The sequence below is a fragment of the Myxine glutinosa genome, chromosome 5 (genome assembly GCF_964187855.1).
Source record: "Myxine glutinosa chromosome 5, kmMyxGlut1.1, whole genome shotgun sequence".
Lineage (NCBI taxonomy): Eukaryota > Metazoa > Chordata > Myxini > Myxiniformes > Myxinidae > Myxine > Myxine glutinosa.
In genome coordinates this window covers 5711293-5726448 of record NC_136265.1, presented here as the reverse complement: position 1 = coordinate 5726448, position 15156 = coordinate 5711293, and positions in this window count along the sequence as shown.

Sequence of the window (15156 nt, the reverse complement as noted above, 5' to 3'; positions counted from 1 at the left end):
ATGACTTGGTGGTGAGGTGTTTTGAATGACTTGGTGGTGAAGTGTTTTGAATTACATGGTGTTGACGTGTTTTGAATTACGTGGTGGTGAGGTGTTTTGAATTACGTGGTGGTGAGGTGTTTTGAATGACTTGGTGGTGAGGTGTTTTGAATGACTTGGTGGTGAAGTGTTTTGAATTACATGGTGTTGACGTGTTTTGAATTACGTGGTGGTGAGGTGTTTTGAATTACGTGGTGGTGAGGTGTTTTGAATGACTTGGTGGTGAGGTGTTTTGAATGACTTGGTGGTGAGGTGTTTTGAATTACGTGGTGGTGAGGTGTTTTGAATGACTTGGTGGTGAGGTGTTTTGAATTATGTGGTGGTGAAGTGTTTTGAATGACTTGGTGGTGAAGTGTTTTGAATTACGTGGTGGTGAAGTGTTTTGAATTACATGGTGTTGACGTGTTTTGAATTACGTGGTGGTGAAGTGTTTTGAATTACGTGGTGGTGAAGTGTTTTGAATTACGTGGTGGTGAGGTGTTTTGAATTACGTGGTGGTGAAGTGTTTTGAATGACTTGGTGGTGAGGTGTTTTGAATTACATGGTGTTGACGTGTTTTGAATTACATGGTGTTGACGTGTTTTGAATGACTTGGTGGTGAAGTGTTTTGAATTACATGGTGGTGAAGTGTTTTGAATGACTTGGTGGTGAAGTGTTTTGAATTACGTGGTGTTGACGTGTTTTGAATTACGTGGTGGTGAAGTGTTTTGAATGACTTGGTGGTGAAGTGTTTTGAATTACGTGGTGGTGAAGTGTTTTGAATTACGTGGTGGTGAAGTGTTTTGAATTACGTGGTGGTGAAGTGTTTTGAATTACGTGGTGGTGAAGTGTTTTGAATTACGTGGTGGTGAAGTGTTTTGAATTACGTGGTGGTGAAGTGTTTTGAATTACGTGGTGGTGAAGTGTTTTGAATTACGTGGTGGTGAAGTGTTTTGAATGACTTGGTGGTGAAGTGTTTTGAATTACGTGGTGGTGAAGTGTTTTGAATGACTTGGTGGTGAAGTGTTTTGAATGACTTGGTGGTGAAGTGTTTTGAATTACGTGGTGGTGAAGTGTTTTGAATTACGTGGTGTTGACGTGTTTTGAATGACTTGGTGGTGAAGTGTTTTGAATTACATGGTGTTGACGTGTTTTGAATGACTTGGTGGTGAAGTGTTTTGAATTACGTGGTGGTGAGGTGTTTTGAATGACTTGGTGGTGAGGTGTTTTGGATGACTTGGTGGTGAGGTGTTTTGAATTACATGGTGTTGACGTGTTTTGAATTACGTGGTGGTGAGGTGTTTTGAATTACGTGGTGGTGAGGTGTTTTGAATGACTTGGTGGTGAGGTGTTTTGGATGACTTGGTGGTGAGGTGTTTTGAAATACTTGGTGGTGAGGTGTAATTGTCCCAAGCTTCCATTGTGCACCTACCCTCCCCTATGTATGTGCTGAGGGGTTCTGTTTTGAATTTTTTTTTTTTCAAATTCACAAACTCACAAACACATATCACATATCACAAACACTACAAATAAATTTATGCAAAGTAATTGTTTGTATTATGATTGGTGTAAATCATGACAACACAGCAACTCAGGTACAGTCATTATCCTCAGCTAAAACAAGCCCGTTCCTCAGTAACGACGCGTGGTGAGGGGAGCGTAGCGGGCCGAGCCAAGCTGGTGTATATATATATATATGTATGTATATATGGGAGCGTTCGCTGGATCAGCACGTCGCTGCGTCCTTGGACGACTCCTCAGCACCATCCCAACACAAACCACTGTGTGTGCTACGGAATGAGGTGTTGCTCAGCAGCCGGAGTGCAAATCCTGCCACCAACCTCCTTGAGAGAGGACCCCGTAAGTACCCTGGTACTCATTTCGCCGACATCGGAAGGCATGAACAGGCTGAGTCAACCCCACCTGGTATTAATTCAACAGCTGAACGGGATTCGAACTCAGGACCTTATGATAATTATAAGCCTGCCGCCCTAACCATTAGGCCAACACCAGGTGTATCTCAGGTCATCCCCTAACCAAAGCCCTGATCTTTTCTACACCCATTAAACCATGTTCATGTATCTATCTTGTCCAGCCCTTACGTTCTCCCATACCCCTCATCGTTACCTGCTTCACTTGTTTGTCCGTCTCCGTCTACCTTCTCCATCCTCCCTGCTATTGGCGTTTCCCCTGTCTCCTGCTGTTCCCTTTGTCATGTTGTGTCCTCATCGGTTCCGTGTCCTCGCTCTTCCATGAGCCTAAACCTTGTATTAAAGAAACGAAAACACCATGGGAAGCACAAGCATCCTTACTCTCACATCGCAGACACGTCAGTGGTCTCTTTTATTCCTCTTTTTTTTTACCCCCTCTCTCCTCTGGTGAACTTCCCTCTGCTCTCTGACCCCTCCAATACGACCCATCTCCTCCAAGTTGAAATAATTCTTCCAGTGACTCCCACCTGGTTGAACTCCCAAAACGCATCCTTCCCACACACCTCTCTTTCCCTCTTTTCACCTATTTGTGGAACTTCCTTCCTGAGACTGTTCAATTAAAGCAAGCGGTGTAACTTCAGTCATCCACAATCCCTAACCATGGTATTTTGTTGCAAACCCAATCACATAGGAAATCGATGGAACACCATGTGGCTTGAGGTACACTTGAGCTAGTTGATGCGCAGAGGTGGCTTCTGTCGTGTGTAAGGTGCTGCATTTCCAGGATAGTTACCACACAACTTTAGAGGAAGTTTGTCACCGGGGACTTCAGCGGTACCTTACTCACCTTTAAGTTGTCTGCTCTGGGTTCGGTTCCTGACAGAATGTAGCGTCGTCCTGGTGCTCCACAGGAGGGAATTTGCATGGAGCATCCTGCCTTTTCAAGGGGCTACTAAGCTGGCTGTTTAGTCTGCTTGCATGACGCTAAATCTCTCGTGACATGTCTCCGTCACGCCGCCGGCACCCTTCGGATGTTCGCATTTGGACCCCTCAGTCACCCACCTGTCTCCTCGCTGACCGTCTCAGTCTCAAGCTTCCTGTTCTCCTGTCGGAACATCGCGAGTGAATCCGCAAGAGTGCTTCTGTGGCCGAAAACTGCAGGATCACTTCATTTTATTCACTCCAAGGTTGAGTACCGCTCGCTCCTGGAGGGGTGATCAAGACTGCTTGGCTGAAGAGGCATTCATCATCATCAGTATTATAGACATTCAGAAAAACGGATTGATTAAAAGAGAAATCCGAGTGCCGATATCATTGATCACAATAATTATGACACGGGCCAAATGTCATTTGTCTTCGTCGAACTTTTTTCGATGTTTCCCTGAAACGCATTTGGAAGTTTTTTCGTTTGCTCAATAATGTGCATCGGCCCTCGGTGGAGCGGATTGCTCCGCAACCGACTGGAGCACCCGATGCTGCGGCGAAAGGAAAAGCGACGAAGCGTCATGAATCACGGGCACGCATCCACACAGCGGAACATGGAGAACTCGCTGCGACGGCACGACGACGACCGATGAAGGGAAAGGGGACGGAAGAAACGTGACAAAGGGAATGAAAAATAAGGGAAGGATGTAAAAATGGTAATGCGCCATGAAGCCGTCCGTGCGATCCACAGAGGTCTTGCCAGCGAGGCTCCCGCCATGTTGATCCGCTGATTCTGCAAAACTACTTCTATGCAGTCACCCTCATTTCATGCTTCCCTGCACTCTGCCTCCGTTACCGTCTTGCTGTTGAACCCCCCACCCCCTGCCACCCTTCCCAGCCCCCTATTTCGTCCCTCTCTGTCCTTCTGCATTCATGCTTTCTCTGCCCTTTCTTTACTACATCTATACCCTTCCTTCCACCTGTGCGTGTCTGTGCGTCTCTACACCTAAGTATAACACGAGTACCAACCAATCGTGTGCACTGCAGATGCAGTGAACGGAAGACCTGCGTCCTAAAGCATGGTTGTTCCATGTTCCGTTTTGCAAACCCACAGTATCCATCCCTTATTGACGGTCACACTGCTCACGGTACGGACTCATAAGGAGCTCTTAGCTTCGTTTCCTTTCCAAACAGTGCGTTCCAATGTCAACCCGGCAGTGATGCATGGTGGTCGTACTGCTGCAGTGCTCGTCCACATGCGTTCCTGGAGCCTCCGTCCGAGATGCTAACTCAGCCGTGCTGGGTACCCATTGGCACAACGAGCAGGCATTACACAGTCCGTAAAACAAAGTACTGGATCCCCAAGGGGGGAAAGAAGAGATGATTTTGTTGCGCAAAACACGTCTACCTTCGCCTTAAATACCACTCCTAGCACCGGTTCACATATTCATTTACGGCCTGCGTGTGGTATTTTATGTATCCCAGCTGTCAGAGTAGTTCTGTTATTATCAGATGTCGTGACCTACAAACTACGTACGTGGACCTGGGTATGAAAACCCTAAAAGTGAGTTTGACTGAAAACTTCTGCAGCATCAACAGGGTGCTAAATATATGGATCGTCCCCTTCTTGGGGAAGCGAAGCTGGCAGGTTCTCCAGCATGCAATCTATGGACACTTCTTGATTGTGAATCGTCCCTTTCTTGGGGAAGCGATGCGAGCAGTCTCTTCGGCATGCACTCCATGGACGCTTCTCGATTGTGGATTGTCCCCTTCTTGGGGAAGCGATGCTAGCAGTCTCTTCGGCATGCAAGCTATGGATGCTTCTCGATTGTGGACCATCTCCTTCTCGGGGAAGCAATGCTCGCAGCCACTGCGGCATGCAATCTATGGACGGTTCTCGATTGTGGATCACCCCTTTCTAGGAGAAGCAAAGCTAGCAGTCTCTTTGGCATGTAATCTATGGACGCTTCTTGATTGTGGATCGTCCCCTTCTTGGGGAAGCAATACGAGCAGGTTCTCCAGCATGCAATCTATGGACACTTCTTGAATGTGGATCGACCCTTTCTTGGGGAAGCGATGCGAGCAGTCTCGACGGCATGCAATCTATGGCCACTTCTTGATTGTGGATCGTCCCTTTCTTGGGGAAGCGATGCGAGCAGTCTCTTCAGCATGCACTCCATGGACGCTTCTCGATTGTGGATTGTCCCCTTCTTCGGGAAGCGATGCTAGCAGCCACTGCGGCATGCAATCTATGGACGGTTCTCGATTGTGGATCACCCCTTTCTAGGAGAAGCAAAGCTAGCAGTCTCTTCGGCATGTAATCTATGGACGCTTCTTGATTGTGGATCGTCCCCTTCTTGGGGAAGCAATACTAGCAGGTTCTCCAGCATGCAATCTATGGACACTTCTTGAATGTGGATCGGCCCTTTCGTGGGGAAGCGATGCGAGCAGTCTCTTCGGCATGCACTCCATGGACGCTTCTTGATTGTGGATTGTCCCCTTCTTGGGGAAGCGAAGCTAGCAGTTTCTCCAGCATACAATCTATGCACGCTTCTCGATTGTAGATTGTCCCTTTCTTGGGGAAGCGATGCTAGCAGGTTCTCCAGCATGCAACCTATGGACACTTCTTGATTGTGGATCACCCCTTTCTAGGAGAAGCGAAACTAGCAGTGTCTTCGGCATGCAATCTATGGACGCTTCTCGATTGTGGATCATCCCTTTTCTTGGCGAAGCGAAGCTAGCAGTCTCTCCGGCATGCAATCTATGGACGCTTCTGAATTGTGGATCGTCCCCTTCTTGGGGAAGCGGTGCTAGCAGTCTTTTCTGCATGCAATCTATTGACGCTTCTCGGTTGTGGATCGTCCCCTTCTTGGGGAAGCGAGGCTCGCAGTTTTTCCGGCATGCAATCTGTGGACGTTTCTGATGCCAGCTTCCTTGGGATAGGCATCTTTGACCATTTTGGTGTCTTTTTGGTCTTCAGCGTCTTTTGGGTCTTCAGGGTATTTTGGGTCTTCATGTTGTTTTGGGTCTTCAGAGCCATTTAGGGTCTTCAGGGTCTTTTGGAACCTCTGGGCCTTTAAGGGTATTTTGGGTTTTTGGGATGTTTTGGGTCTTCGGGGTCTATGGGTCTTCGATGATGATGTGTTTCTGATGATGTGTTTCCCGTGCAGGCAAGATGACGTGTTTCCCGTGCAGGCAAGATGACGTGTTTCCCGTGCAGGCAAGATGACGTGTTTACTGTGCAGGCAACATGACGTGTTTCCTGTGCAGGCAAGATGACATGTTTCCTGTGCAGGCAAGATGACACATTTCCCGTGCAGGCAAGATGACGTGTTTAGCGTGCAGGCAAGATGCCGTGTTTCCTGTGCATGCAAGATAACGTGTTTCCTGTGCAGGCAAGATGATGTGTTTCCTGGGCAGGCAAAATGCCGTGTTTCCTGTGCAAGCAAGATGATGTGTTTCCCGTGCAGGCAAGATGCCGTATTTCCTGTGCAGGCAAGATGATGTGTTTCCTGTGCAGGCAAGATGACGTGTTTCCTGTGCAGGCAAGATGATGCGTTTCCGGTGCAGGCAAGATGACATGTTTCCTGTGCAGGCACGATGTTGTGTTTCCTGTGCAGGCACGATGACATGTTTCCTGTGCAGGCAAGATGACGTGTTTCCTGTGCAAGCAAGATGATGTGTTTCCTGTGCAGGCACGATGACATGTTTCCTGTGCAGGCAAGATGACATGTTTCCGGTGCAGGCAAGATTATGTGTTTCCTGTGCAGGCACGATGACATGTTTCCGGTGCAGGCAAGATGACATGTTTCCTGTGCAGGCAAGATGACGTGTTTCCTGTGCAAGCAAGATGATGTGTTTCCTGTGCAGGCACGATGACATGTTTCCTGTGCAAGCAAGATGATGTGTTTCCTGTGCAGGCACGATGACATGTTTCTGGTGCAGGCAAGATGACATGTTTCCTGTGCAGGCAAGATGACGTGTTTCTTGTGCAGGCAAGATGATGTGTTTCCTGTGCAGGCACGATGACATGTTTCTGGTGCAGGCAAGATGATGTGTTTCCTGTGCAGGCACGATGACATGTTTCCGGTGCAGGCAAGATGACATGTTTCCTGTGCAGGCAAGTTGACGTGTTTCCTGTGCAGGCAAGATGACGTGTTTCCTGTGCAAGCAAGATGATGTGTTTCCTGTGCAGGCAAGATGACATGTTTCCTGTGCAGGCAAGATGATGTGTTTCCTGTGCAGGCACGATGACATGTTTCCTGTGCAGGCAAGATGATGTGTTTCCTGTGCAGGCACGATGACATGTTTCCTGTGCAGGCAAGATGACGTGTTTCATGTGCAGGGAAGATGACGTGTTTCCTGTGCAGGCACGATGACATGTTTCCTGTGCAGGCAAGATGATGTGTTTCCTGTGCAGGCACGATGACATGTTTCATGTGCAGGCAAGATGATGTGTTTCCTGTGCATGCAAGATGATGTGTTTCCTGTGCAGGCAAGATGACGTGTTTCCTGTGCAGGGAAGATGACGTGTTTCCTGTGCAGGCAAGACGACATGTTTCCTGTGCAGGCAAGATGATGCGTTTCCTGTGCAGGCAAGATGATGCGTTTCCTGTGCAGGCAAGATGACATGTTTCCTGTGCAGGCAAGATGATGTGTTTCCTGTGCAGGCAAGATGACGTGTTTCCTGCACAGGCAAGATGATGTGTTTCCGGTGCAGGCAAGATGATGTGTTTCCTGTGCAGGCAAGATGACGTGTTTCCTGTGCAGGCAAGATGACATGTTTCCTGTGCAGGCAAGATGACATGTTTCCTGTGCAGGCAAGATGATGTGTTTCCTGTGCAGGCAAGATGATGTGTTTCCTGTGCAGGCACGATGACATGTTTCCCATGCAGGCAAGATGATGTGTTTCCTGTGCAGGCAAGATGACGTGTTTCCTGTGCAGGCAAGATGACATGTTTCCTGTGCAGGCAAGATGACATGTTTCCTGTGCAGGCAAGATGATGTGTTTCCTGTGCAGGCAACATGACGTGTTTCCTGTACAGGCAAGATGATGGGTTTCTGGTGCAGGCAAGATGATGTGTTTCCTGTGCAGGCAAGATGATGTGTTTCATGTGCAGGCAAGATGATGTGTTTCCTGTGCATGCAAGATGATGTGTTTCCTGTGCAGGCAAGATGACGTGTTTCCTGTGCAGGCAAGATGACGTGTTTCCCGTGCAGGCAAGATGACGTGTTTCCCATGCAGGCAAGGTGACGTGTTTCCTGTGCAGGCAAGATGATGTGTTTCCTGTACAGGCAAGATGACGTGTTTCCCGTGCAGGCAAGATGACGTGTTTCCCATGCAGGCAAGGTGATGTGTTTCCTGTGCATGCAAGATGATGTGTTTCCTGTGCAGGCAAGATGACGTGTTTCCTGTGCAGGCAAGATGACGTGTTTCCCGTGCAGGCAAGATGACGTGTTTCCCGTGCAGGCAAGGTGACGTGTTTCCTGCACAGGCAAGATGATGTGTTTCCTGTACAGGCAAGATGACGTGTTTCCTATGTAGGCAAGATGATGTGTTTCCTGTGCAGGCAAGGTGACGTGTTTCCTGTACAGGCAAGATGACGTGTTTCCTGTGCAGGCAAGATGACGTGTTTCCCATGCAGGCAAGGTGACGTGTTTCCTGTGCAGGCAAGGTGACGTGTTTCCTGTACAGGCAAGATGACGTGTTTCCTGTGCAGGCAAGATGACGTGTTTCCCATGCAGGCAAGATGATGTGTTTCCTGTGCAGGCAAGGTGACGTGTTTCCTGTACAGGCAAGATGACGTGTTTCCTGTGCAGGCAAGATGACGTGTTTCCCATGCAGGCAAGGTGACGTGTTTCCTGCACAGGCAAGATGATGTGTTTCCTGTACAGGCAAGATGACGTGTTTCCTGTGTAGGCAAGATGACGTGTTTCCTGTACAGGCAAGATGATGTGTTTCCTGTGCAGGCAAGATGACGTGTTTCCTGTACAGGCAAGATGATGTGTTTCCTGTGCAGGCAAGGTGACGTGTTTCCTGTGCTTGCAAGATGACGTGTTTCCTGTACAGGCAAGATGGCGTATTTCCTGTACAGGCAAGATGACGTGTTTCCTGTGCTTGCAAGATGACGTGTTTCCTGTGCAGGCAAGATGGCGTATTTCCTGTACAGGCAAGGTGACGTGTTTCCTGTGCTTGCAAGATGACGTGTTTCCTGTGCAGGCAAGATGGCGTATTTCCTGTACAGGCAAGATGACGTGTTTCCTGTGCAGGCAAGGTGACGTGTTTCCTGTGCTTGCAAGATGACGTGTTTCCTGTACAGGCAAGATGACGTGTTTCCTGTGCAGGCAAGATGGCGTATTTCCTGTACAGGCAAGATGACGTGTTTCCTGTGCAGGCAAGGTGACGTGTTTCCTGTGCAGGCAAGATGACGTGTTTCCTGTACAGGCAAGATGACGTGTTTCCTGTGCAGGCAAGGTGACGTGTTTCCTGTGCAGGCAAGATGACATATTTCCTGTACTGGCAAGATGACGTGTTTCCTGTGCAGGCAAGATGATGTGTTTCCCGTGCAGGCAAGATGACGTGTTTCCTGTGCAGGCAAGATGACGTGTTTCCTGTGCAGGCAAGATGACATGTTTCCTGTGCAGGCAAGGTGACGTGTTTCCTGCACAGGCAAGATGATGTGTTTCCTGTGCAGGCAAGATGATGTGTTTCCTGTGCAGGCAAGATGACGTGTTTCCTGTACAGGCAAGATGGCGTATTTCCTGTACAGGCAAGATGGCGTATTTCCTGTACAGGCAAGATGACGTGTTTCCTGTACAGGCAAGATGGCGTATTTCCTGTACAGGCAAGATGGCGTATTTCCTGTACAGGCAAGATGACGTGTTTCCTGTGCAGGCAAGGTGACGTGTTTCCTGTGCAGGCAAGATGACGTGTTTCCTGTACAGGCAAGATGACGTGTTTCCTGTGCAGGCAAGGTGACGTGTTTCCTGTGCAGGCAAGATGATGTGTTTCCCGTGCAGGCAAGATGACGTATTTCCTGTGCAGGCAAGATGACGTGTTTCCTGTGCAGGCAAGATGACATGTTTCCTGTGCAGGCAAGGTGACGTGTTTCCTGCACAGGCAAGATGATGTGTTTCCTGTGCAGGCAAGATGACGTGTTTCCCGTGCAGGCAAGATGACGTGTTTCCCGTGCAGGCAAGATGACGTGTTTCCCGTGCAGGCAAGGTGACGTGTTTCCTGTACAGGCAAGATGATGTGTTTCCTGTGCAGGCAAGATGGCGTATTTCCTGTGCAGGCAAGATGACGTGTTTCCTGTGCAGGCAATATGACGTGTTTCCTGTGCAGGCAAGATGATGTGTTTCCTGTGCAGGCAAGATGATGTGTTTCCTGTGCAGGCAAGATGACGTATTTCCTGTGCAGGCAAGATGACGTGTTTCCTGTGCAGGCAAGATGACGTATTTCCTGTGCAAGCAAGATGACGTGTTTCCTGTGCAGGCAAACCCCTCACCTCGTAACTCCTGAGCTGCCGCCGTTCCGATACCTGCCTGACCTTGTTGTTCGGCACGACTTCCACCTTCACCCCGCGTGGGGATTTGTGCACGGACTTTGGGAATGTTACATTCCATTCACGTTTGGCGTGTCGTGAGTTTATTGCTTTGAGAGAATTGGGGAATGATGGTACCATCATATGTATTGTTCATTTGATGCAAGTGATATTTTCATTGTACTTTATTTAAGAGTGTTATTATTGTGTATGTGAGAGTTATTAATACAATTACTTGTTTTGTTCGACAATTACTTGTTTTGTTCTACAATTGCATTGGAGTGGTTTTACCATGGTTTATTAGAACACTCAAAATAACAAATCTTTCTGCCGTGTTCCCTCTCGAAACTCTGAGGGGCACCGTAACCGGAGTTTGGGGAGGTAATATGTAACACTTAGGATGTACGAATAGATGTACGTATGTCCCTGAGGATGTACTAATGGTTGGATGTACCTGAAGATGTACGAATGTACTATTGGATGTATGTATCCGAGGATGTACTCATAGATGTATGTACCTGAGGATGTACTAATGCAATAATGACTGTCTGTACCTGAGAATGTACTAATGGATGGATGTACCTGAGGATGTACTAATGGATGGATGTACCCGAGGATGTACTAATGGATGGATGTACCTGAGGATGTACTAATGTACTTATGGATGGATGTACCTGAAGCTGTTACACTTCCGCTAAAATAAGTTTGGGGGAAATCTGTAGTTTTAGAGGGATTATACACCTCGATGCTATCCTAGAATTTCAGAGAATCGTAGAATTTTGAGGCCTCTCTGGTAGAAGTATTCATCTCGGTGATAGAACATGCTTGGCCATTTTGATATAACTATATGAGATACCTGCTCTATGCCCATGGAATTCTGAGTATGTGTGGGGAGCGGAGGGAGTGTAAGGGAGTGGGGGAGGGTGTGAATGAGTGAGGGACGGGAGGTAGTGGGGGTGTGGGTGGGATCGGGGGGGGGGGGTGAGGGGGGAATCTGGAGGGGGTTGGTGAGGGGAGATTGGAGGTTCCGTTTGGGTAGAAACTGAATTGGGGGAGATACCTTATCTCCCAAGTGAATCTGAGTTTGGGGGTGAGGTTTGGAAGGGCTTGGGGTTGTGAGGGGCATGGGGGTGTTGGGATGGTCAGTGAATCATAACACACACAAACCTGGGTGATACCGTTTTCCTCCACTACCCTTCCCCTCCCCTATCCTCCCCTCCCTGGTCCTGTTCACCCCACTCCTTCCACCCTCACCCTTTCCTCCCTTCCCCCTCCCCATTCCCTTCTCTCTCCCTTGTCCCCTTCCCTCCCTCTCTCTCCCTTGTCCCCTTCCCTCCCCCTCTCTCCCTCATCCTCCATTCCCTCCCGCTCTCACCCGCCTTCCTTTTCCCTTCCCCTCTTCCCCTTTCCCTCCCCTCATCTCCCCCCTTTCCTCCCTCCTCCCCTTTCCCTCGTCCCTCACCTCCTCTTCCCTCCTCCCCTTTCCCTCTCTTCACCTCCCCCTTTTCCTCCATTTCTCCCCTTCCCTGCCCTCACCTCCCCTTCCCTCCTCTCTCACCTCCCCCCTCCCTCTTTATATTCCCCTCCTCTCCCTTCCACCTCTCTTTATATTCCCCTCTTCTCCCCTTCCTCCCTTTCTTTATATCCCGGCACAAAACGATGCATGGCGGTGTTATCTCCTGCGGGAGGGCGCGAGGCCTAATCTGATCGGACACACACGCAGGGGTTATCCGATCCCCACAGACCCAGAAACGAATATACAGGCACGACAAATAAATGCAATTTATAATGGGTTTAATGAAGACAAATGCAAGAGGAATAATAACGAAATAAATGGTGAGGTAAAACTAAATTCTAACTGAGGAACCCTCCCCACGGACACAGAGACATGACAAGGGAAGACAAATAAAAGAAAATGTGTTTGTGTGGTGCGTTGGCCGGTATTCAGCCTGGTGTCCCCAAATGGCCCTTGAAAGCCTGGTGGCCATTGAACGGGAGTCACCGCGTGGAGAGTGCACAAGATGGTGTGCAATCGCGCCCGTAGCATCCACCGAAATCCCTCCTCCTCCGACCGTCATTATCCACCGGGCTCTTACCACTCGCCTTGCTAGCTCGTACCGCTCAAAGCACAGCCGCCTCCGCCAAAGGCACAGGGAGAGCGTTATAAAATGTGACTGTCCAATATCAAAGCCAGGACCAGAGAGAGAGAACAATGGCGATCCCTTCACTTTTCTTCCGTCGTTATAGATCGTTCCCTCTGACATCGCGCTCGCTCCAATCACCAAGCGCGATTCAATCACCCCATCGTTCCTCAACCAATCCTCATTCGGGGCATGACCTCACGGCCATTCTTGACCGCCTATCGAGAATGTTCGGGGGAGGGTCTCCCTGGCTGATCGGCCAATGTTCGGGTTTCTGTTGGGCTTGGTGTGGTTGTGGCAATGTGCCGATTGCATGGCTGGCCAAGTGAATTTTATTAGAACAAAGGGAAAAATCACAGGGGCAATTACACACTGGGGATTATTCTTAAGCCCAACCTAATTGGCATAGCTCCACTCCTCATATGGAGACACATACACGATCTTACCGGACAGTCGGCCTAACTTAGACACATGAAGATTCTTCTTCTTCGTGACATTCGTGGCACGCAAATCCATACAATTCTATCTCGACTAAGGTATTTCATTGCCTACCCCCACACACATAACAATATGTCATATTCATATACCTATCAAAACATCCTTGTTAAAAAAAAACAACGTCGCATCAAACATCTTGTTTGGATCTCTGCCATGTTGAACTGTAGCTTTGCAAGTGAGTTGTCACAGCGTTGTATCACATTAGTCAGCCAACCCTCACATATGGAGAATACAATGCAGAGGGGCAGAGGGGAATTCTGCCATTAATGCTTACATGATGAACTGATGGTACAGTGTTTTAACTGACAGGTTTTCATATTCCCTCCCTCCATCTCCCCACCTCTCTTCATATCCCCGGCACAAAGCGTCTGCATTGCCCGGCAACGCCAGGTACTTTTGTTAGTTTGCAATAATAAAAGGCTTTGTGTGTGTGTGTGTGTGTGTGTGTGTGTGTGTGTGTGTGTGTGTGTGTGTCCATCTCCTCCATAACTCCAAAACCATAAAACCTGGAGGCCCCAAACTTTGCTTGCATACTTCTCAACCCCAAGGGAGCGCATGAATGAAACCTGGGTGCTTGGCTGTGTTAACACAACCTTTTTGAAGATGATTAGCGAAGTGCTCATAACAAGAACAAAAAAAAAAGCCTTACCAAAATGCTGGTTCGCCATCTTGGTCAGACCACTGTCACATCGCTGGGTTCTTAAGCCTTCATTTTGTTTAGGCCTATTGAAACATGCCTTGGCTTGAACACACTATAAACTCACACGGTCTAATTAAAGCATATAATTGAAATCTCGATTGGGATTTGATGATTGGATCCCACACACTCAATAAGTATCGAAATCTGGAGTGCAATCTGACAAAATTTAACACATTAGCAATTCTTAGAACAACGTGCATATCTTTTACTGAACTTTCAGCAAGGCCGTCCCCCTCCTTCTCCACTTTACCAAAGCATTAAACTTAACTTTTTCTCCTGTTCCAACAATTATATTGAGTGAAGAAAAGATCAAGGAATGTGCCCAAAGTGTAACTTTATTGAGTAAAACGAAAATAATTAACCAGCAGGATCAACGGCAAGGCTTCTGCAATAGTGCCTGTGTAGGCCTACTCCATGGGAAATCGCTGAGTGACGAAGGCAAGATAAATCAAATTCAAGATCGAATTCAAAGAATGCGCCCGTCCCCCTGCTATGCCTATAGTCTATTTAATTTATTTCCTTCCTTTAAAAACTACAAAGGTACACCGAAGGATGAACAAAGGTCTGTTTAAAGGTAAACCTTTTTTGGGGTTATCGTGTTGATGAACTTAAGATGCGTGTTTATGCTTTACCGCAAGGCTACTTCGAACAGGCCGCAGTGTCTCAATCCACTCACAAGCCCTCATATGTGTGTGTGTGTGTGTGTGTGTGTGTGTGTGTGTGTGTGTGTGTGTGTGTGTGTGTGTGTGTGTGTGTGTGTGTGTGTGAATTATGTCATGCAAACATTTGGGGATTATGTCATGTATGAAGGTGCAAACATTCCCCGTTTTATCCCGACACCGTGACCGCGGGTTTATTTCCGTTTCCGGAAGATACGGCTCAGCTCCGACGGCACTGAGGTGAAACAGGCCTGTATCTGCAGAGTCAATAAACGTGTGCTCCAATCGATCGTAGTCTGTCGAGATACCTTACATGGCGACGAGGATAAACATCTAGACCATGACTTCTTTCGGCCATATCGATGAATTCGACCCTCATGAGGGGGATTTTGACACGTATTCTGAGCGGTTGTCCTTTTACTTCGAGGTGAACGGCATCGTGACCGAAGCCCGGATGAAGGCCGTCTTCCTGTCCGAAGCCCGGATGAAGGCCGTCTTCATGTCCGCTTGCGGGGGTGAGACGTTCACACTCGTTAAAAACCTGATTCGTCCTCGGACAATCCAGGAGCTCACGTATGCAGAGCTCAAGGCCGCTTTGAAGGAACATTGTAATCCATCTCCTTCAGTCATCCTGTGTCGGTTTAATTTTTACATGTGCAGACAGCAGCAAGGTCAGTCGATCGCAGACTTCATTGCACACATCAAAAAACTGTCACATCTGTGTGAGTTTGGGGACACGAT